At 43.5% G+C, this 23502-nt stretch overlaps 1 protein-coding gene across 7 annotated transcripts in view; it reads left to right on the top strand.

Annotated features, from left to right (window-relative positions):
- ARHGAP26 (Rho GTPase activating protein 26) overlaps window positions 1-23502 on the top strand; it is a 423991-nt gene that overhangs the window by 12046 nt on the left and 388443 nt on the right. Inside the window, exon 1 of one of the 7 annotated variants that reach the window (XM_078450032.2) lies at window positions 1528-6625. The exons of 5 other annotated variants lie outside the window; for them this stretch is intronic. The gene's annotated coding sequence lies outside the window, so the exon portion shown is untranslated. Of the gene's footprint in view, window positions 1-1527; window positions 6626-11628; window positions 13628-23502 lie in introns of those variants that run through there. One more of the 7 variants, XM_078450034.2, reaches the window with a different exon arrangement.

The following is a 23502-nucleotide window of genomic DNA, read 5'->3' as shown; positions in this document are numbered from 1 at the left end:
TATTTGTGTGTGTGTGTGTGGGGGTGGGGAGACAGAGATTACAATTAATTGGCTGTGTCCTAATTAGCTTTGGACCCATCCATTGTGTTTTCTAAGCTCCAGGTTCTTAGGGATAAAATGGGAGACGGGGTGGGGCTTTGCCCATATCTAATAGGCTATTCCAACCTCAAATTTCAGAGACCAAGAAGGAAATCACATTTGTTAGGGTGAGAAAAACATCATTAGTGGCCAGAGGAATGTTTACAAATTTGAGTCACAGGGATTTACACATTTGTGTAGAAACCCAGAGTGGAGAAATAGAGGAAATATTAGGGAAAACAGCTTGGCAGTGTGGGCCAGAAGCTGTCACGGCGTGTTTACATCTGGCTCATTTCACCTTGGTTGGAAGGCACAGAATGCTTCAGCGGGTGAGCTTGGAGACCCGGCAGTTGCCTGCTATATTTAGAAAGAGGAGATTCCTGAGGTTAGAGTGGTGTGTGTATGTGTGTGTGTGTGTGTTTTCTTTACCAGATGGACAAAGGTTTTAGGAGCTTGGGAATTCTTGACTAAACCTTGTTAACCAGCTGGCTTCTCTGGGCCAAGCCAGTAGCTGCACTTTGACTCCTGCTGCTGCCACAAAAGAAACGCCAAAATAAACTCCATTTTACATGGTTGTAAAGACATCACAGGTAAATTTCAAAGCTCATCTGATCTTGCTGTCAGATGTGCTTTTATGTTTACTCTAGGCTAATTTGAACACTTTGAATCTCTGAACTGGCTCCTTCTGTGAGACTTTAGATAGATTTCCAGGCAGATTGAGTTAGCTTGAGGGATTTTCTGTGCCATGGAGACAGTCAAGCAGATAGGGCTAAAACCTATACTGAGCCCTCACTGAGTATCTCATTATTTCATTTGTGGGACAAGAGTAGACAATGATTATCAGTTCAGCAAATAAAATTAAAAGGGCATTTTTACTTTAATTCATATCTGTGTTTCTTTTAAAAAAGTTTATCTAATGGGAATGCAAGCTGGTGCAGCCACTCTGGAAAACGGTAAGGAGGTTCCTCAAAAAACTAAAAATAGAACTACCCTATGACCCAGCAATTGCACTACTAGGCATTTATCCACGGGATACAGGTGTGCTGTTTTGAAGGGACACATGCACCTCCATGTTTATAGCAGCACTATCCACAATAGCCAAAGTATGGAAAGAGCCCAAATGTCCATCGATGGATGAATGGATAAAGAAGATATGGTATATATATACAATGGAGTATAACTCGGCAATCCAAAAGAATGAAATCTTGCCATTTGCAACTACGCGGATGGAACTGGAGGGTATTAAGCTAAGTGAAATTAGAGAAACAAAAATCATAGGACTTCACTCATATGAGGACTTGAAGAGACATAACAGATGAACATAAGGGAAGGGAAACAAAAACAATATAAAAACAGGGAGGGGGACAAAACAGAAGAGACTCATAAATATGGAGAACAAACTGAGGGTCACTGGAGGGGTTGTGGGAGGGGGGATGGGCTAAATGGGTAAGGGGCACTAAGGAATCTACTCCTGAAATCACTGTTGCACTATATGCTAACTAATTCGGATGTAAATTCAAAAAAATAAAAACTAAAATTAAAAAAAAAGTTTAAGTAGGTAATACCTATAAATGGTACATCGTTCAAAAGGGCGGAGAAGAATTCCAATGTCCCTCCAATTTCTCTTGCCTTCTGATGTCAAGTGCTTCTCCTGGAGGCAACATTTTACCATGTCTTGCGATTTTTTCAGATAAAATGTATGCATGTGCCAGAAAATACATATTTATATATTTTTCTGGAGCATGCCATATGCACTGTTTTGCATATATTTGCATATTGCACAGTCTTAATATATTTTTGATCTTATTGTACATTGATACATATAGAACTACTCATTTTTAGCATTACATTGTGCTCCATTGAATGGAGTACAAATAAGTTTGTTTAACCAGCTCCCTAATGATAGATGTTTAGATGATTTCTAACATTTTACTATTACCAGAACATCTTGGTACGTTCACAGGCACATGAGTGAGTAGATCTGTAGGACAAATCCTACAAATGGAGCTGCTGGGCCAAAGGGTATGTACAGTTTTCATTTTGATAAAGATTCCAAAGGAGTGTTTCTGGAAAGTTCTGAGTGAACTGAATTTTATAAATCATGAGTTTAGAGTAGGAAGGAAACTGACTAGTTTATTACTAAGTAGCCTCTGTAATTAAACAATGCTTAGAGTTTTCTCCATTTCTTACTCCCCAGTCTGTATGTAGCATTGGTTCTGGGATTAAAAGCCACAACAAAATCTTTCCCTAAAATGAGACACAGCTGTAACTAGGAACCACTTGAATGTAGGGCCCCAGAGAACTCGTTTGCATTACTAGTGAGGGTGCCATTCAGTTTTTTGTGCAGTGTGTGCATTATTCAGGAAGTTTGGCAGGTATTAAAGGAGGATAGTCTCCTACCTTTGACTGGAGAACACGACTTTGGGCCAGTATATGCACTTGTCTGTCAGCAAGGCTTCTCTGCGCTATGGAATTTCTGGAGAGTGGTGAGGGAGGAGAGTGTTTTATCCGACTTCTCTCTTGCAGTTTCCTCTTCCTTCAGGTCAGCCCTTTTCTCTCTGGAGGATAGGATTGTGCCACCTGTCCTGGGTGGTGTCTGTTTCAGTGCCTGTGACACAGCTCATGTTGGGGTGGAACGTTCTTGCTGGCAGGGTTTCTGAGACGGGGCTGGCACAATCAGTGTCATCCAAGTGCTCAGCATCTTGAGAGGAGGCCAAGGAAACACAGACAGTCCACAGTACAATTAGTTCAAAAAGTCCTGGAGGAAAGAGGCAAGAACTTCGGAAAAGGCAGGTGAAGGCTTATCAAGTCCAAGGAGCCAGTGTTCCTAGTGATAAGTCAATTAAAACCACCTCTGTTCTTTTTACCCGACCTTTACCACTGTTTATTTACTTTGAAAAAGTCTATTAAAAAGTACATTCATTTCAAAAGGGAACTTTATAGCATTCCAAAATGACACGTTGGATGTAGTTAGCAATATTTTTTTCTAAAACATCTTCACATGGTTATTAAATCATGATCATTAAATTGAAAATTATTTGTCATTGTTATCACCTAAAATGCTCCCATATTTTACCAGTGATTTGAGCTTTACTCTGCTTAACACTGTCCCAAGGCAGAAATGTGTGAGAAAATGGATACCATCTGCTCATGGTGCCTGGAAGGAAGGGGAGGAGAGGTGAGGACGTGCTTCCCAGACCAGGTACAGGTGTCAGGGGAGGTGGCATTGTGCCAGGGAAAATACAAAGCAAGCGGCAGGGAGAACACTTTGCTGAAAATCTGATTCACTCAATGTAATCATTGTTTGAATATTCAAACAAGCTGATTAATATAATGCAAAATTCCATGGCATTTTCCCAAGGAGACAGGCTGGTGTGGGCGAAGAGGAGAACACGTTGTCAACAGTGGACCAAGGACAGAGGAGTCCGGGTGTTTCCAATTTCTATGTTAGGTCCTCGGGGTATGGCTGAACTGTGTATTCTAGAACTGTGGTGTGTGATAGGGGCTATGGGGCTAAGTAAGGTTTGTCCTTACTAAGTTGGTCCCATGGAACATATAGGTAGAGGCACCTACAAGGCAGTGGGAAGCACAGGTCTGATATTCTGGGAAGAGATGGTGGGTTACTGGTTTGGGTCTCACCAGGTACTATTAGAAACCTGGGCAGTGGTTCTCGGCCTTAGCTGCCCATTGAAATCACCTGAGGATCCAGGACTCATCCCGGGAGATGCTGATATAGTTTGGGTTGCCAGCTGAGCGTAGGGAATTTTCAAAGCTTCCCAGGTGATTCTAATGTGCCGGAAAGGCGGAGAACCACTGGCTTGGAATAAGACAAGAGAGCAGAGGCGAAAATCACGGTGGGTAGCAACATTCAGCAGAACAGGTAGGTGGGAGAGGGTTGGAGAGATCTTTGCTCTGATGACAGGGTGTTTTATTTTGCCCACTTTGGGTGAGGGCTTGCCCAAAGGCCCTTGGATTTGACATTGGAAGTGAAACTGCAGAATGCCTATGTGCAGGAGTGATAGATATCCTCCTTATAATATTGTGAGGAGTAAACGAGAGAATTGTATCACGCTTTGCAGAGTAAACTGGCACATGGTAAGTGCCCTATCATTGGCATGTGCCACTGGTGACTTTTCTATAGACTGTTCTTGTTCTGAGGTGGTGGTTCTTAAACACGAATTTGTGTAAAAATTTCCTTAACTAAGGGAAGGATTCCTGGTCTTTCCCAAGGATATTCAGATATGTGAGCTCTAGGGTAAGGTCTGGAAATCTGCATTCCTCGCAGGGCCCCCAGGTGATTTGCATGGAGGGGGTCCTTGGAATTGGTCAGGAGAAGATTTTACATAAACCTTGTTTCAAATCCTCTGTCCCCTTTTAATGCACATAGCTTTGCTAGCTAGCGTCACGTTGGGACCTCTCAGGTTTCTGGAAGGAGCCAGTATGGCAGGTCGAGGAACCGAGGAACCGTTTGAGGGGGTACAAGTTCTAGTGACTTCAGAACATCTCAGCATGTGGCTTCATGCCTGGGGTCTAGTTGTTTGATGAGCTTGGTTTGTGAGTCTGGACCCTCCTGTAGCGTTGGTGGGTGGGGGGAGGTGAGGAAGCTCCTGAAAGGAAACGTTATGTTCATGGGCAATCACAGGACAAACGTTTTTTCCCACAGTGAGTCTTGGGCGCTCTTGTGCTCTTGTCGGGGGTTAAAGTCATTTGGGGCAGAGCCTGTAATTATGTTGCACATTTTCTTCTTTAAAAACATTCAGGAAGCATAATGAGCTGGCTGAGCTGTTAGACTGCTCCAGGGGACTCGAGTCTGGGGTAGCTTAGGAGGGAGACTGGCTTGAGGGCTCTGGAGGGTGAGGTGCAAACCCAGATCACTGATCTCTTCCCCTCTGGTCTGGAAGGTGTGCCCTTGGGGCAACTCATTTCTGGCAACAGCTTTTTCCTTATCTCTCTTTCGATCTCAGCTGGTTCTCAGCAGAGGGGAGGGTGACAGCACACCACAGCCCTGCTGGTGAGACCCCTGGGCCTCACTGTGAGGAGCCCAGGGCTGCTTTTACTCTCTTGTTTGCTGCTTCTGTGGACTGCTCTCCTAAAGGCAGGGCTTTCTTGCGTTTTTATCTGACGAGTGCACTGAGATGTGTGCCATACATGCTGCCGTGGGCTGCTTATTCAGCAGATCACCAGCCTCACAACTCCTGCTGTGTGCAATATGGAGGCCTCTGCACCTGCAGCCTTGCCCTGCTCCTGCCGCGCCCCAATGCCTCTGGCTTCCTGGCCTGGCCTTGGAGGCTGCAGACAGCTTTGCCTGCTGAGGTCCCTGGGCCCTCTGACCGAAGTCGCCTTGAGCTCAGCCTGCAGGGTCAGCAAGCTACCATGTTGCCAGGTCCGTTTAGAGCAACAAGATGGTTCTCTCTCTGGAAAGAAATCCTGTTTCCTCTTTACAGAGCCAGCATGCGTGTAATCAGTTCCTCAGCAGGGAAGCTCTGCTCCACTGCGTAGAAAATTGGAGTGGAACCCAGAGCTTTTGGCCTCAGTGCCTTTTGGGATATGACTTTGGCTTGCTACTCATCTCCCCCACCTCTTCTGGCCAGCATAACTTCACACTACACCGCAGTGAAAAGAGAAAAACAGGGCTTGGGGCTTTTGTGCTTGGGGCAGCACAGAGTTCAAGCATGAAGATGATCACCAGCTGAGGATAACTTCAAATTGGCTTGTTTCCACAAGTCTGGGTTCTGAATGTTGGGATCTAATCTCTCCTCTCTCCTTCAATCTGGACAACTGAGTCTCTTTAAGAAAGAAGAATGAAATGTTTTTCGATGGTTATCTGAAATGAGAACCTTGTGAAATGTTAAGAGGGAGAAGGATGAGTCATGTCTTTTAATGTGACACCTCAAGCAGTCCTATTACTGAGCTCCCCAAATGTGCTAGCATTGGGGTTAGGCAGTGGTGGGTGGAGACCTTGGAGGTCCTTTCTTAGGATTTTTTTTTTTTTAAAGCAGCTTTGTTGAGATAAAATTCACACACTACACAATTCACTTATCTCAGTGTACAGTTCTCAGTGTATAGTTCATGGCTTTTAGTATATTCACAGAATTTTTCATCCATCTCCACGATTAATTTTAGAACATTTCACCATCCCCCAAAGACAGCCAGCCGTACTCCTTAGCCATCACCCCCTCTCCTTCCCATCCCCCTAGCCTTAGGCACCCACTTCCTTAGGATTTTAAAGTGTGGTGCTGTCCTGTCAGCCTTGTTTCTTGATCTTGTTCAGCCACATATCCTTTTCCTTTGGTGCGTCCAGACATCTTGCAGCTCCCAGGAATGCTGTGATTTCAATGCCAGGATGTTTGGATCTGGCAGTCAGTTTTTCTCTCTTCTGCTTTGAATAGATTTGCTAGTGCAGCAGGGCTAAATCACATTCATTCATGAGCGCATACAGGTCTCTGGTTTGGGAGTTCTTTCATCATGTGTCGTGGCTCTGATCTTGCCCCGAAGAGGGCAATTTCCTGGTGACAGTGGGAAGGAAGAACCCAACACCCAGTAGTAGGTAGGTGCATTGTTTTGAGCAAAAGAGTGGAACTTTTGTTTCTACAGAGGGGAAAAAAAAATTCCGATACTCCTCTGATTGGCATAGTTGGATTTGCAGAGTTTTCGGGTTTAACCGTTTTTGGAGCTATTGACAAATAGGTGTCTTACGTGCTGAAATAGTGAAGGTTTGGGTGTTGAGGGTTTTAACCTGGAAGTACTGCACTTCTTAATTACCAAAGTGCTTGTATTCTAAGACATTCCAGCCCAAATGTAGATAACATGTTTTCACCCTCTGTGTTTTCACTCTCATTTGCTTCCTTCCTTTTCATTTTCTCTTTCTCCCTCTCATTCTTTGATTATCCGCCATTCTTCCATCCTCATGGTGGCCTTGCCAAAGCATCAACGAAGTGACTGATCTCCCTATCTGGGTGATGGGAAAAACAAAGTCTTTTGTAAATGTGAATGACCTGAAAATGGTATGTGGAGTTTAGGAATTATAGCTAAAGAGATCATCAGATTTAAGGTGACTGTGAATGTATAGAAACAGAAAGAAGTATGAACTGGGAATGGTCCCATTTTATAAAAATACACTGTCTGGGGTGTTCTTTGTTGATACACATCCTGTGTTAGGTTTCAAAGGTGAAAGGACACACTCAGAGCCAGGGTGGGTACAGAATGTCCTGCTCACTGGTTGAGCCATGTGGACAGCATTTAGGTACTTATTTTCTGCTTGTCTAATGGGATCTGATAAAAGCCTCAAGTTCCCATTTTTATCATTGGGGTAGAGGGTGCTATGAAAATTGTCTTTAACAATAGTAGGTCAGTGACTTAGATTTGAAGAAGATAAATTTGGGGACACCGAATGAGAACATGTTATTTGGGTTAGTTGAACAGTTCCAGGTATAATTATGTATGTATAATGCCAATTAGGGACCTAGAATCCTATTTGGGGTAGGTCAGAGAACTGAGTGATACCCGAGTCTTGGTAGGTGTTCCATCTAGAATTTCCAGAAATAATATATTTTGGACAAATTTTGCAGAGACCTGGACACCATGGTTTACATCTCCCTCCCTTGAGCCAACTCCTTAGTTCACAAAGCCATTAACAGCAAAAAAAAAAAAAAAAGCAGGATGCCCCTTTACCTTCTTGTGAGGCATGTATTCTCTAGTCTTTCTAGTCATGAAAAAAAAAATTAACCAGTTGAAAGTCAAACTTTTTTTCTGATATTATAGGTAATACATATTCATTAGCAAAAATGTAGAAATTACAGATGAATAAAAGAAGAAAATGCAAATCATACCAATAGTCTGGTTAGAGATCCTCATTTTGGCTTTATAACCTGTACTACTCACTAGAACTGCTTTCTAAGATTGTTTTAGTGGCCACATAATATTCCAGGGTTGCTGTGTCAAGACTTGTTGAAATAGGGGCACCTGGGTGGCTCAGTTGGTTGAGCGTCAGACTTCAGCTCAAGTCATGACCTCATGGTTCGTGAGTTCGAGCCCCACGTCGGGCTCTGTGCTGATAGCTCAGAGCCTGGAGCCTGCTTCAGGTTCTGTGTATCCCTCTCTCTCTGCCCCTTCCCTGCTCGCACTCTGTGTGTCTCTCTCTCAACAATAAATAAACATTTAAAAAAAAAAAGACTTCTTGAAATAATCGCTTACTTTTGGACAGCACTTTCTCTCTTTTTCATGATTGTTGACTAGTCTGTCATGGTTGTCGTTACAGACATGCCATGATTATCCCTGTAAGATAAATTTGCATTGGTTGTTCTTTTGTTTTTTTTCCATATCTTTAAGATTCAGCTCCTGTCTCTCTGCTTGTTCCCTTCCTTCTCTTGCTAGAGGAGCAGAGCCTTGGGGACAAAGAGTAGGTGTCTTTTTGGAGTGCCACAGAAGGAAGAGTCCCACATCTTGAAAGCATGGTGTTAAATTTATTTGAACCACAATAATAGTAATAGTATATCTAGCACCATTGAACTTTCACAACAGTGTCATGAGATACGTACTACTATCCCCAGTTACAGAGCAGAACACTGAGGCATGGAAAGTGAAAGTAATTCAGACAACTCAAAAGTGTTGCAACCAGGATTGGAACCCTTTTACTCTTAATGGTGGTATACTGCTGACTATGGAATCTGAGCTTAGTCCCTTAAATCTTCTGTTTCCTCATTTATAAAATGGGAATAGTAGTGCTCACTTGAGAGCATTTTAAGAGTTAAATGAGGTAGTGTGAAAAGCTCCTGGCACAAATCACAGCAGCCAGCTATTCTAATGACTAATTATTTTCACCTTTTGTTGGATAGGACCCATACAGAAATTAAAAAAAATTGTCCTTGCACTGTCTCTGCATACAGTCTCTGGGTTTCTCACTGGGGATGAATTATATTAGTTATCTTTAGAAATTAGACTGATCTTGTACCCTGGCCACTATTTTATTTACATATATATATGTATGTATATATACATATATATATATGTATATATATGTATATATACATACACACTTCATTTAAAGTTTATTTATTTTTAGAGGGAGCACGGAGGAGGGGCAGAAGGAGAGGGAGACAGCGAGAATCCCAAGCAGGCTCTGCGCTGTCAGTACAGAGCCCGATGTGGGGCCTGAACCCAAGAAACATGAGATCATGTCCTGGGCTGAAGTTGGATGCTCAACTGACTGAGCCACCCAGGCACCCTGGCCAGTATTATATTGACCTTAATCCAGATGTCTTGGTTTTAAACATGTCAATCACAACATTCCATATCTTCTTCAGGACTGGGATGCTGACTTGTCAAAAGCCATTATAAAAATAACATGTCACATGAGGGCCCCTCCCTGCCCAAATCCAGCCTCACCACCCAGGGGTGTGTGCCATCAGTTTCTTGAGCACACAGCTAACTTCTAACAGGGAGTTCTTCCTTGACTATAACATAAGTATGTCTTACAGTACTCAACAAAAAATTATCTTTTATATAAATATTGGTGTGAAGTGGAAGACGGTGAGTTCCATTCTCTGGTCATTGGTTAGCCCTGTTCCCAACTCTAATAGTTTTGTTGCCCCCACTTCACCCTATCACTGGTGCCTCTCAGCTGACTTGAACACTTGGCCAGTTCTGAACAAGGGAAGTCTTCTCTCTCCTTACATCTGTTGAATTTCTGAAATCATTTTAGTCCTAACAACCCACAAGGAGCCTGTTGTCCTAGAAAAGAATCCAGGATTGGAGATTGGTAGGGTATTTTGTTTATTTATTTATTATTTTTTACATTCTTATTTATTTTTGAAAGAGAGACAGAGTGTGAGCGGGGGAGGAACAGAGAGAGAGGGAGACACAGAACCTGAAGCAGGCTCCAGGCTCCGAGCTGTCAGCACAGAGCCCGATACGGGGCTTGAACTCACGGACTACAAGATCATGACCTGAGCCAAAGTCGGACGCTTAACCGACTGAGCCACCCAGGTGCCCGTGTTTATTTTTTAATTTTTAAGTTAATTTGAGAGCGTGTGTATGAGTGGGGGAGGGGCAGAAGGAGTGAGAGAGAGAGGGTGAGGGTGAGAGAGAGTCCCAAACAAGCTCCACGCTGCCAGTACAGAGCCTAATGCAGAGCTCGAACTCAAGAAGCCATGAGATCATGACCTGAGTCAAAACCAAGAGTGGGACGCTTAACCAACTGAGCCACCCAGGCGCCCCTATTTTGTTTCCTTCCAGTAGGAGTAAAGATGTGGTTTTGACTGCATTAGCTCAGTCAACAAATACTTAGTGGACACCATCTGTGCTCTAGGGCGTTGTTACAGGTGCTGGGGACATAGCTCCCAAGGAGACAAAGTTCTTAGGCTTGTGCAGTTGATATTTTACAGGGCAGACAAATTAAACAAGCAAACAAACTGACAGGATACTTTGAGATAAAAGCACCACGATAGACATAAAAAGAGACTGACAGTGATGGATAGTGGAGGGTGGAGGCAAGGGTAGCTTATGTCTTCAGAGAATGCTTCTCTGAGGTGCTGAATGAATTTATATTCTGGGCCAACTTGGTGACCCCTGGTTGCTATCACCTGGGAGAGACTCTTTGCTGGATCATATTCTTTCCCTTCTATTTTCATGGGCAGAACCTTTTTTACCTTTTGTAGTCATGACCACCCAGAGCCTTAGTGAGCTTGGTGAGGTAGGATCTACTCCCGCATATGGCAGGTAGACTGGAGTTTTAAAAACCTAAACCTTATCAAGTCTGTCTTAATGTAAATTTCCCAGTGGCTTCCCTTGTCATTCAGAATATAATTTTAACTCCTTTGACCATGGCTTATGTATGATCGACTTCTATCTTGTCAGTTTCTTTTCTGACTGTTGTTCTTTTCCCTCTCTGTGCTTAAGCTTTCCAGCCATAGGATTTTCCATTGCTCTTCCTTTGGAGTGTGTTTGCTTTAGATCATTATGACCTTTAACATAAAGGTCATCTGCTGCTTCTCCTCCTTGAGGTCTTCTGAGAGCAGTCCTCTCACCGCCTGACCTAAAGTCTTAAGTCGCTGTTCCTTCCCTCCCCACTTTATACCTTTACCTGTTTCACTCTTCCTAGTACTTGGAACCCTCTAAATTCCCTGGTACAAGTTGAGGAAATGATACCAAATGTCTTCAAAGAGCCCAACTTGACACTTGACCTGTTCTGAAAGTGCCTCTGAGTGTTCATGGCCTCAAGCATCCCTTGGCTATCTTTAGATTTTATTCTGTTTTATAGATTTCACCTTGGACAAATCAGGTCTGACTGCTCTAATTGGATAGTTTTCCTTTTGGGTGGCCCAAGAAATGGAGTTAAAAAAGCAAGTATCAGGGTGCCTGGGTGGCTCAGTCAGTTAAATGTCCGACCTCGGCTCAGGTCAGGATCTCACCGTTCATGGGTTCAAGCCCTGAGTCAGGCTCTGTGCTGACAGCTCAGAGCCTGGAGCCTGTTTCCGATTCTGTGTCTCCTTCTCTCTCTGCCCCTTCCCTGCTCACACTCTGTCTCTCTCTCAAGAAATAAACATTAAAACAAAAAAGTTAAAAAAAAAAAAAAAAAAAAAAAAGCAAGCATCAGGGTCACCTGAATGACTCCTTCAGTTGAGTGTCTGACTTTGGCTCAGGTCACGATCTCGTTCGTGGTTTGTGAGTTCGAGCCCCACGTAGGGACTGTCAGCCCAGAGTCTGCTTAGGCTCTTGTGTCCCCCTCTCTCTCTGCCCCTTCCCTGCTTGTGCTCTCTCTGTCTCAAAAATAAATACATCTTAAGAAGCAGGACAAAACAAACAAAAACATCAGAACTAAGAGTTGATTAATGCTGTCACCAGCCTCCTTCTGCCTGTGCTCTTTTTCTTGGATCTCTTTTTCTGTCCCTTTACCTCTACTTTTTTCAGGTGGAGGAAAGGAAAAACAAATTTTCTGTTTCTAACTCTGGGTCATAAGTAGCACCGAGGTGGAGGTCTTGATCCCCTTGGTGGGTAGTTGTTTAATCTACGAATTGATTCCTTCCCCAATCTTCACACTTAGAAGAAATGGACTTATAACTCTTCAAACAACAAGGTTATTTGCTTATGTTGTTTCCTTTAAAAACAGATTTTGAACGTTAGAGTATGTGTTCTCTGTACTCATTTAAAGGTGTTAAGTTTTAATACCTATTTTAGTTATAGTGGTACATGTGGGAACATACCCATTATAAGCCTCAGAATTAATTACTAAAGACTTACTTTTCATTGTGCTCTAAAAAGATTAAAATAAGAAAAACATTTTTCTCCTTTTGTTTATATTGCAGGCCTCTGTGTATTATTTGCTGACAGCATTTCCATGCTGGAACCACATCTCTTGTTTTTCCAGTGGACACCCCCAAGGCATAATTTCTATACAAGATTTTTCTGAAAGTCTGCAGTGATTTTTTATAAGATTTAATATCAGTTTATTTGGATAGGTCTATGTGGATAAATGGATCTTAACAGGAATTCAGCCAACAAAAGACCATGCTTCCCATACAGTGTCTTAACCTTTTGGGACTGGAGTCTCGCTAAGTAGAATTTAGGCATGAGAGTCAGTCTCTTGTCTCTGTTGTGTCCTGAAAGCTAATCATTCTTAGATGTTTAATTTAGGAGCGGGCAGAGAGCGAGAAGGAACAGCATCACGTCTATCTTTGTACACGCAGATGACCTGTTTGGCGCGTCTACACACTAGAGACTCATTGACCCACATCTTCTCTTCCTCCTGCCGTGTACAGGCCCTTTCGGGATCTGGTACCACAGTTATTATTAAAATGTGTTGCCAAATGCGGAAATCTCCATCCCTGCTGACTTCCAGTTGTAGGAAATTAGCTCATGACCTAGAATCCTTAGAGGTGGCAGTGGAGTGAGAAAGGTTATGGAGGAGTCAAGAAAATACTCAACCTGAAATACAGGCTGGCTTGAGTTTTCTTGACTATATACAAAACCTTTCACTCCTTGGTGATTTCTACTTTCTTAATAAATAGTAAAGTTTAAGTTATTTCTGTGTCAGAACCTTGACTCTGTTTTCCTATCAAGCTGTTTTTGAAAGCATTTTTTTATCTGTTTTGGGGGAACATCCACGGCTTATGTTCACTGAGGGCAACAGTTAGAGGAACTTGAACCAGTGTGGGAGAGACAGAAACTCATGGGAGAGCCCCTGAAGACAGCAGGTGCTCTGTTGGCTGTTTGCTGTCAGCTTTGTAGAACAGCACGAGCCCACCCCTGCCCTTGAGTCACAGGGCCATAAACAGGACATACTGCGTGACCTGGAGGTCTGACTTTCATTCCTCTGCTTGTCCACTGGAATGACCAGGCTGAGGCCAGTTGCCAAGCAACCCTGGACATAATAGAAGCACGAGAGTTCCTCCACCGACTGTTACATTCCTTCTGCCTTTTTTCTCTTTTTTCTCTTCGCTGAGGGGCTTCAGGCAAACTACTTTTGGGTGGGAGGAGAAAAAGCGTACTTCCTGGAAATACTGATTGTGAGAGTCTTACCTCTTTAAGTCTCACTGGTCACAGCTCTAATCAGGTTACTTGGTGTTATAGTGGAAGGCCCTGGCATCTGTTAGAAAGCCCCACGTTCCTGGATCAGCTGGGGGTAAGAGAGGTGAGCTCCCTTTGGCCTCAGCATGGATGAGGAGTCTTGGTGAGGTGCTCTACCAACAATGCAACTTACCTTAATGCCCGCTTTTCAGTTAGTTTCAGTAAGGCACATTTGTAGACACTGCTTCAACGCGGGCAGACGGGCTGCTTTCTGTCATGAAGGAGGGAAGACTCAGTCTAAGCTGCTTACACAGATAGGGAATTTATTTTGATAGGTAGCAAGAAAGCCCAAGGGATGCTCTGACTTCAGGCTGGTCTGAGTCCCGTGGCTCACACAATGTCTGCAGGTCCTCCCTGTACAGGGAGGTCTTCCCACCTCTCTTCACTCTGCTCTGCTTTAAGCTGGTGCCATTCTCAGACAGCCTCTTCTCTGTGGTTGGTAAGATGACTTGGGGCCAAGAGTTTGAAGTGAAGCCCTGAGCATGGTTCTCATTGGCTTTTTTTTGAGTCACATGCTCGTCCTTGAGATAATCCTTGCAGCTTGCCTGGCCTGAACCCAGAGTGGAGTCAACAACAGCATATGAAATAAATGTTCCAAAAGTCACGGAAGGATGCTTTCCCAGAGGAATATTAGGGTGCTATAAATACAGAAGAAGGGGGGATAGCTGCCAGGCGGCCAAGGCAACAAAATTCCTCCACATTGACTTAAGCAAATTGAACAGGGTCATCCAGGGAAGAAAAAGGGCTCTGCCTCCCAAATAGCTCCTGGTTCTTCTCCACATTTGGATAAGTTAACTTGGGCTGTCACAGTTTGTTGTGGGTTTTTGTTAATTTTTTTTGCCTTTTTTTTTTTAAGGGTATGTTTAAATAAAGTTACCTTGGAAATTCACATTTGGAGATGATGAAACAAGGGATAGTTTTGAAGCTTTGGGGCCCACTAGGATTGGGCATTCTGGGGGCAGCCTGAGAATAGTGTTTGGGAGCCAAGTGCCTAGTGAGGGATGGGGTGTCAGGCGGGTGTCAGGGTGAGAGGGGGACTACCCCTGCTGGGTCAGATTAAACAAATAAATGCAGAACAACGTATGAGAACTGTTGAGTAATACAGCAAGTCTGTAACTCCCAGCTGATGCCTGCTTGTCTTACAGCCCAGCCAGTATGAAAGCTAGTTCTCCGTTTTCCACAGCCTGACTCTTTCACCTTATGATACTTAGGGTCTGGGAAACAGTACATCCATTGGAACTTGTTTTGCATCTGCCCATGTCTAGTAGAGCAGGTGTTGGAAACGCTACAGGTGTTGGAAAACAACTTCTTTCAAGGGCCAGACGGTAAATATTTTAGGGCACAGGCCGCAGAGGGTCTGTGTTACAGATGCTATTTTTTTGCCTTTGTTTTTACAACCCGTGAATAACGTAAAAACCATTCTTAGCTCATAGGTCATTCAAAAAGAAACCAAGGGTCGCATTTTGCTGAGCCCCCAGTGTGGGCTCTGGAGTCAGATAATCCTTTGTTCCAGTCTTGTCTGTGTTGCCTGTGAACTGTGTGGGCATTTTCACCTCTCAGAGACTCCTTTCTACCAGTTTTCTGTTCTGTAGAGTGAGTCCGATCAACATACTCCCCTCATTGGGTTATTACAAGGATTGCTGAGAAAGTATTGGCTCTTTGGAATCAAAACGTTGACCCGTGACCACTGCAGAGCATTTTCTGGGTGGGGAAGGTGGGGCTGAGCTCCAAGAGTCTTTGTGATTTACATTGTTCTTCCTTTTTTGATGCCTTCTTTTTCTTTGTTTCAGGCTACAATTCATCAGGTTTTGGGAAGTTGATGCCAATCTCAGTTTCATTTCTGGTGTGTTCAGGAAGTGACCCACATTTTAATCCATATTTGGCAGTAACCGAAATAAATTGGCTTGGTTCATTATCAAAATGCAGAATATGTATTTGTTTTGCTTCCAGCCTGAAATTCCCTCCATATCCACTTTTTCACTACATTCCAATTTATCAGCCTATCAAGACCTCTTATTAAAGCCAGAAGAAGAATTGTTTTTTCCTGTTTTATCAGAAAAAAATGTTAGAATTGTGGATTTTTGTTTGTTGAGCTTGGCGGATAGATGGAAAAGTTTGGAAGAGGGCTGAATTTCTCCCCCAGATCTTCGCCCTGCTACCTACAGTTTGTACAGGTAAATTATGATGGAGGGGATAGAAATTCCATCACCTCTGATGCTTGGTAGGTATCCTCCTTGCAAGGTACCTTGTTTGGGTCTTGCTCCATTGTCTCTTTCAAGTGAGATTTCCCCTGACAGTCCTTCTCCCATCCCACTTGATCATTCTGCTTTTATCTGTAGTACTTTTCTCATTCTAACTTACTATGTAATGTGTTTATTGTGGGTTTTTTTTTTTTTTTTTTTTGTCTTTCTCTCCTTGCTAGAATGAAAACTCTATAAGGGCAAAGTATTTGTCTTTGCTCACTTCTGTATTTCCACTGCCTAGAATGGCATCTGGTGCATAAATAAATATTTGTTGAATGAATGCATGCGTGCTTTGATTCCTATATTGGAACGTTTACTACATCCTATTCTCTCTGGCCTAGAAGTCATGAGACTTGGGTTTGAATATTGACTCTGCCACAAATTGCCTCTGTCTTTGAGCAAATCATTTAATCTCTGAGCACTGTAGTTTTCTTATCTTTAAAATAAGGGGTTAGAGTAAATGATTGCTAAAGTTCCTACTAGGTCTGTAGTTCTGTGATTATAATCTCTGGTTAAAAGAAACGATGTGCTGCTATTAAAATTGCCACAGATATTTCCTAAAAAGTTTGAATTTCATTGGTGGGCAAAGTAGATTGAAAGAGAGTTTCAAAAAAAGTTTTCAGAGGCACCCTCTGCCTTCACTAAAACAGTTCTCAACTATTCTAGTATGGTTGCTTTCAAGAACATTTCCATTAGCCCCTTTAGAATAAAGTCCTGATGCCTTGATAAGGCTTTCTGAGCTCTGCATACTCTGACCCTGACTGCTTGCTCCATTCCTTCGGATTTGTTTCTGATTCATGAATGGATGATGGGTTTCCCATCTTCAGTCTCCTATTACTGTTCCTTCTACTTGGTGTTCCTGGTGCCTTCCCCATGCCCCTGTGTTTGGCTAACGTCTACTCATACTTTTGGCCTCAACACATAATGGGTCTGGACTTAGGGAAGGATTGGCAACAGGGTCCCAGTTCACTGGGACTTTCACCAGCTGAGGTGTGGAGACTGAAAAGGGCCAGGTTGGCCTGAGAGGTGTGGCTCGTCTGGGTTGGCTGGAGTATCTATGTAGTAAGAAGGCCAGGGCTTTTGGGATTAGATCATGGAAGGCTTGGGTGCCATTGTGAAGAGTCTGTCTTCTTTGTGGATACTGGGAAGCCACTGTAAGGCTTTTTTTTTTTTTTTTTTATTGTAAGTGTTTTGAGTAGTATAGTGACACAATAAAAGCTTTATGAACTCAACAGCACACATCTACCTTGAATAGCATTGAAAGCATTATTTCCCTAATCCCTAAAGCATACTTGGTGGGGAAGGGATAAATGCTAGGGTTCCTGGTTTGTACATGGGGAAAAGCTGGGACACATAATGATTAAAGGACTTACTTTAGGCGTCACAGAAAAGCAGTATTGAGCCACAAGTGTTTTTATAATTAAAATGGTGGTCCTCAAGACTCATGAACATTGCAAGTGGCTTCGTTCATTTTTTGAGCAGGTGGCAAGGTGAATAGTTACATTGAATGTTGAGAGGCAGTCCCTCCAAGGTGACTGACTCATGGATGCTTCTGGAGGTTTTGGCAGAGGCTTAGATTCTGTTTAGTAGATGATGGGATGCTTTTGGGGTGATTACAGGTTCCTTCTTTTTATCATAGGAACAGTCACCCTGTGTGGTTGCTCTTTGTGTAGAGTTAGCAAGGTCAAGGAGTAGGAAGATGGTGATTCCTCTCCTGGGTAGTTTAGGAAGATCGCTTTCATAGCAAACCTCATCTGTGATTCTCTTTATTTTAACTTTAAGGTAGGTATTTCGGGTTTGCAGCTTCGTTACAGATTGTGTTTGAAGCTAGGTTTGAAAATGAAAAACTTACTTGGTATAATAGCTAATATCCAAAGACTAGTTACCACTCTGCATTGAATCTGCTTTGCAGACTTTAATGTGCATCCACATTACCTGGGGACCTTGTTAAAATACAGATTCTTAGGTGGGGCTTGAAACTGCATTTCTTACAAGCTCCCCAGTGATATTGATGCTGCTGAGTTGCATGTGCTAGACCTGCCTTTCCCTTCACCTGACCCTTCTTCCTTTCCTCTCTGCCCCAGCCTTTCTCTTTCTTGGCATCTCAGATACCTCTGCAGCCAGCGTGGTCTTTTCAAAATCAAAATGTGATCTTGTCACCTTACTGCTTAAAACCCCTCCTGCCCACCTCCCCCCCCCCCCATTGTACCCATGTATAATAGTCTGGCCCATTTGCTTTTCCAGTCTCGTCTTGCACCATCTTTGGATTTTCCAGCCATCAGGCCCCTTTTCTGCCCCTATGTTGGTCCTGTGCCTCCCACCTTAGAGCTTTGACGCACACAATTCCTCTGATGCAGTGCTCGCCCACCTTCTTCCCCTAGCTATTCCTCCTTCCAATCTCAGCTCAAGTGTTAATTCCTCTGGAAGCTGCCCTGACTTCCCAGTCTAGTGACCTTTTGCTGTTGCCTCTTTGGCCATTGCCAGCCTCTCTGACACATAGCTGGGGCCAGGCATCAAGGAAACGGGGTTTGGTTGGTGTCTTCCTGGATATTATTTTCTAATTGTTCCCTCAAGTGGAACGTTGTGCATAATATTAGGAAGTTGTAGATTGCCCAAGAGGTGCCTTTCAAAAGCTACTCTGCTTGGAAGGGTGGTGATGGTGAAAGCATACTTGATGGTGTGGAGGAGGAAGGGGATGGGCAAAGTGTTTCCGCCAGGAACGACTCATGTCATCTGAAGCTGGGTTTGGAGGCTGCTGTTTCATGTGTACATACTTGGTGAATGGTCATGGGTCCCTCTCCCTGCCCCCATGCTTCTCCTTTTTTCTTTTGCACTTGCTGTTTTATAAAAGCAGAAACTAAACCCCAAAGGAAAGAATTGGCTAGTTGAGGGCTGGAGGAGAAAATAAATCCAGGTCTGATTACAACCCAGGCCTCTTTACCCATTGCTGGTGTACACTTGCTTCTTGAAGTCCAGTAGCCTCTGACAGCTTCCTGGGTGTACGAACAGCCCTGTTTAAGTGATGCTATCTCTTCACAAACTGGAATGCCTTGAAGAGATGCCCTGAATATGTTTGGCAGAAAATCTAACACACCTCACTAATTTAGACATCTTTCCTGCTATGTTACTTTTTGAGCAGTGAGTACTGTCAAAAGTAACGTCTGTGGGTTTTTTAGAGGCATATTTTAATGGTACCTTTTGTATCCACCCCCACTTTGGAAGTTTGTCCTCTGCATTTTTGAACCTTCTCATAACTTACTACAACTTAGATGGTAAGGTCCACTTAAATTCTAATCTCCATGGGTCTGTGGTTATGTCCTAAATTCTCTGTGTAGTGACTGGCACATAGTAGCCACTCTGCAAATGGTTAAGGAGAAATGTCTTAATTTGTGATATTTTGGGCAGACACACCTCCCCCCATCTTTCAGCAGTCAAGGCAGTGATACTTTGAGACTGACAATGTTTGTACCTGTGAATTCTTCAGCAGGATTTGTTCCCTGAGCTGTAGGGAGTGACATGAGCCATAGGAGCACATTTGTAATTGGCCTCATGGCTGCTTATTCACTTGCTCGATTCACTGGCTTGATGCAGTGGGATGTGCAGTGTTAAATGGCTTGGTCCATTGGGGCACATCTGAAGGTGGTACCTTGTTATTTTCCTCTTATCCTTAAATGCGAATTCTGAGAGGGTCCATGCCTATCTTCCCATTGTTTGCTACAGTAATCCAGAGAGTACTGACTTCAGAATAAATAACTATAAAAAATCCTGACTAAGTGGATGAATGATCAATGCATTGATCCTGACTTGAAGGTTGGGGTGCAGAGCTGGGAAGTCCACACAGATTATTCACATCTGTTCTCTGTGACTCATTGGAGTTCCCTCCCTACCACTCTCTTTCTTTTGGGCTTCTCTTCCATTAAACTGCCATCAGAGGGCCAACCTCTTTTTCTTTTTTCTTTTTCTCCTCCCCCTCCTCCCCCTCCTCCTCCTCCTCCTCCTCCTCCTCCTCCCCCTCCTCCCCCTCCTCCCCCTCCTCCCCCTCCTCCCCCTCCTCCCCCTCCTCCCCCTCCTCCCCCTCCTCCTCCTCCTCCTCCTCCCCCTCCTCCTCCCCCTCCTCCTCCTCCTCCCCCTCCTCCCCCTCCTCCTCCCCCTCCTCCTCCTCCTCCTCCTCCTCCTCCTCCTCCCCTTCCTCCCCCTCCTCCTCCTCCCCCTCCTCCCCCTCCTCCCCCTCCTCCTCCCCCACCTCCCCCACCTCCCCCACCTCCCCCTCCCCCCCCTCCCTTCTCCTCCCTTCTCCTTCCTCCTCCTCTTCTTCCCCCTCCTCCTCTTCTTCCCCCTCCTCCTCCTCATTTGGGTTTCATTTCTAGACTTGCTTTTGATGTTAGCTTAGTAGTATCCCAGCTTTCCATGAGTCTTCTCAGGGACCCAGCGTTGTGTTCTCATGTGCTTTGACTTTCCTAGTTGTATGGTATCTGTTTGCAAGTGGGAAGGGCTTAGCATCCGGGTAGTAGGAAAGTGGGGGCTGTGGTAGAGAGGGATGAAGATGATGCCAGGTTCATTTCTTGTTCCTGTCTAAGCAAGTGTCCAGACCTCCAACTCGTATGGCTCCCGATCCTCCTTGTTGAGGACCATCAGGTCTCTGATGGGACTCTGGGTGGAGAGTGTGTGTTTGTGTGTAGAATACAGTCATCAGCTCACTCTAGGTGCTGCTTCCTGTGTGAGGCATTTTTGATGACAAGATGGGTGGCTGGCTGTGTGGTTTAGTTTGCTGGGGCACAAGGCTGATTGCCCTTTTTTTTTTTTTTTTTTTTTTTTTTTAATTTCATAAAGAGTTTTCTGGACCTAGCTTTGATTGTTTCCTTTGGATTTGAGCTGTGGAATTTCTGTAGAAACCTTTTGAATTGTGTTTTGCATATCATCCAGTTCTGCTTCCTATCATCTTGAAGCTATACCTGTGCTTCTAATGCTGCCCTAGGGAATAGTGATGGTCATAATTAATATCTGCTGATGACGCCCTATGGGCCAGACCTTCTTTAAAATCCTGTACACAATCTCACTGAATCCTCAAAACAGCCTCATAAGGTAGTGATAGTATCACTATCGGCAACATCTCCATTTTATAGGTGAGGAAAGGGACGAGATCCATTTGGAAAGATAATACGTGCCTTTTTTTGTTAAAATCAGTAAACGCAAAACAAAAAACCTAAGCATCCCATTGAAAGAAAGGAATGGGTACCTTGCTTGAATCATAGGCATATTTTCTAGGCTGCCTGCTAAGGTGTAAGATTCAGTACAGGGTCTCCCGTGCCCTTTCTTTTTTAGAACTGTTACCAAGGAGATATATTGCCTTCCAAAAGCAAATACGATGAAGATTTCCCCCTGCTTTTGGCTACTCTTTTGTTTGAAGAATGTCACTGTATCCATCTGTTTTCCTTACAGAGAAGGATGAAAATACCTTATCCTGAACTCTTGGGGTTAGAGTAGCTCAACCTCTCAGGGAAACACTGCATTATTTAAAAATGAATTCGGGGCGCCTGGGTGGCTCAGTCACTTAAGCATCTGACTTCGGCTCAAGTCATAATCTCACGGTTCATGGGTTCGAGCCCTATGTCATACTCTGTGCTGACAGCTCAGAGCCTGGAGCCTGTTTTGGCGTCTGTCTGTCTGTCTCTCTGCCCCTCCCCCATTTGCACTCTGTCTCTCACTCTCAAAAACAAATAAACATTAAAAAAATAAAAATGAATTCACTTCACGCCATTCCTCTTCATCTGTAAGGCCAGCCATTGGCTAGAGTATCTGTATAACCATTTATCTTCTCTCTGGTGAGATGAATGGATATAGATTAGATTTAGTCACCTTGTGGAAAGTGGATAAAACTGGACTGAAAAAAAGAAAACCAAAGAGGATCCTTCCTTTCTTCAATCCCTGGCAGCTCCAGAGGTGATGGGCATTGAGAAAAACTGTACTGTGTTATTGTCTATAGGAATGAGGCTTTTGCTCACAACAAAGGTCCAGGGAATTTCCTTTTTTTTTTTTTTTTTTTTTTTTACAGAAATGACTAATTTTCTCAGTTGTAGCCCAGGCCCATTATCATTGGTGATGAAGGATACATAAATGGATGTATCGAAGTTGACATTTTTCGGATCTCCTTTGGTTTTTCTAGCCTTGTTTTCAGAGCGTCCTTTAGTAGAGGTCTACCCAGATAGCAGGATTTAAGTCATCTAAAGTCTGGTCACCTTTTGTTTTTTTTTGTCCTTAGTTTTAGTAGAAAGCCTCATGAGAAGTGAAATTGCTGAGGTCTAGAGCAGGATGGAAGACAGAAAAAGGAATTTTCGTCATCAACTGAAGGGGCTTTAGGTGTTTTGTGGACTGAAGTTTCACAGTTTTATTAAAGAGAAGTAGACATTGAAAAAACGTTTTTTGACAACTTTATTGAGATGTAATTCATATGCCAAGGCATTGGAAATTTGGAATTAGCTCAGGGACACCTGGATAGACAGTAGACTGAGTCTAGGACTCTAGTGAAAGGCCCTTAGACTTCTAATTGGTTCAAATTGGGAGACCTAAACTTGAGTTTGACTCTACCTTTCCTTAGTCCCAGTCCCTCACCTGTAACATAAAGGTAATAGTAAGTGGGTCTACTTCATAGGGCTCATTTGAGGATTCATTGAGCTTACAGAGCATGTAAAGTGCTTATTTAGCAAGTGCTGGCACAACCTTTCAGGAAATGGTGGCTAGTATAGCCAGCTTATATATACAGCTTAAACCAGCTTTTATATACAGGTTCTCATTGAATTTGGGAGACTTCCCTTTCTGGCCTACATTGTGTGTGTGTGGTTAAAGAATAGTTAATTGAATTGAAAATGCCCTGTTTTATATTAGGGAAGTTAAAGAGTTATCTGTGGTACCAATTTAATCTAGAGTTACCAGATAAAATACAGGAGGCCCAGTTAAATTTGAATTCCAGATAAAGAACAAAAATTTGGTAGGGTAAGTCAGTCCCCAAATATTTGTTGGTTACCTTAACCTCAACTGGTTGTTTTATATTTTTATTTGTGAATTCTGGCAACCCCTGTATGATCCCATTGTTTCCTGTTTGGAATCTTTTGGCTACCTTTATGATGGCTACAAACGAGGGAAGGAATTTGTAATAGCATGTAGGGATATGATTTTATTTGCATCTCCCCAGTAGCCCCATCCTTTGCTGTTGCTAGGAGAATCCTGGCCTTCTGTGAGTAGCCCCATCATGCAGTAAAACACTGGTTGCATAGCAGCCAAACATCTTTGTTGAGAAATATGCCAGAAGGAAATCTCTCTGATGGCACCTCCTCTACTTTGTAGTATTGCTGGGTTTCTGCTGAGGAGGATGCTGGGAATGGAATCATAACTAAGAGTCTGGCTGTGATCTTTGTTTTTCACATTGGGGCTCCACAGACAGGGACTCTGTGGCATCCAGGGAACTGTGGTCTCAGGCTTCAGTATATTTGGAAGCCTCACCTGTGCAGGATTCCAGTGGTGAACATCCCTTGTGTGCAGGTCTGGGGAACAAATGAACACTAAAGAAATGAAAATGCTGCTCCTCTATACTTGAGGCATGTATAATTTCAGAGAGAGATAG

The sequence above is a fragment of the Panthera onca genome, chromosome A1 (assembly GCF_046562875.1).
Source record: "Panthera onca isolate mPanOnc1 chromosome A1, mPanOnc1 haplotype 2, whole genome shotgun sequence".
Lineage (NCBI taxonomy): Eukaryota > Metazoa > Chordata > Mammalia > Carnivora > Felidae > Panthera > Panthera onca.
Note: the sequence above shows the minus strand (reverse complement) of the source record. Positions and strands in the feature narration are given on the sequence as shown.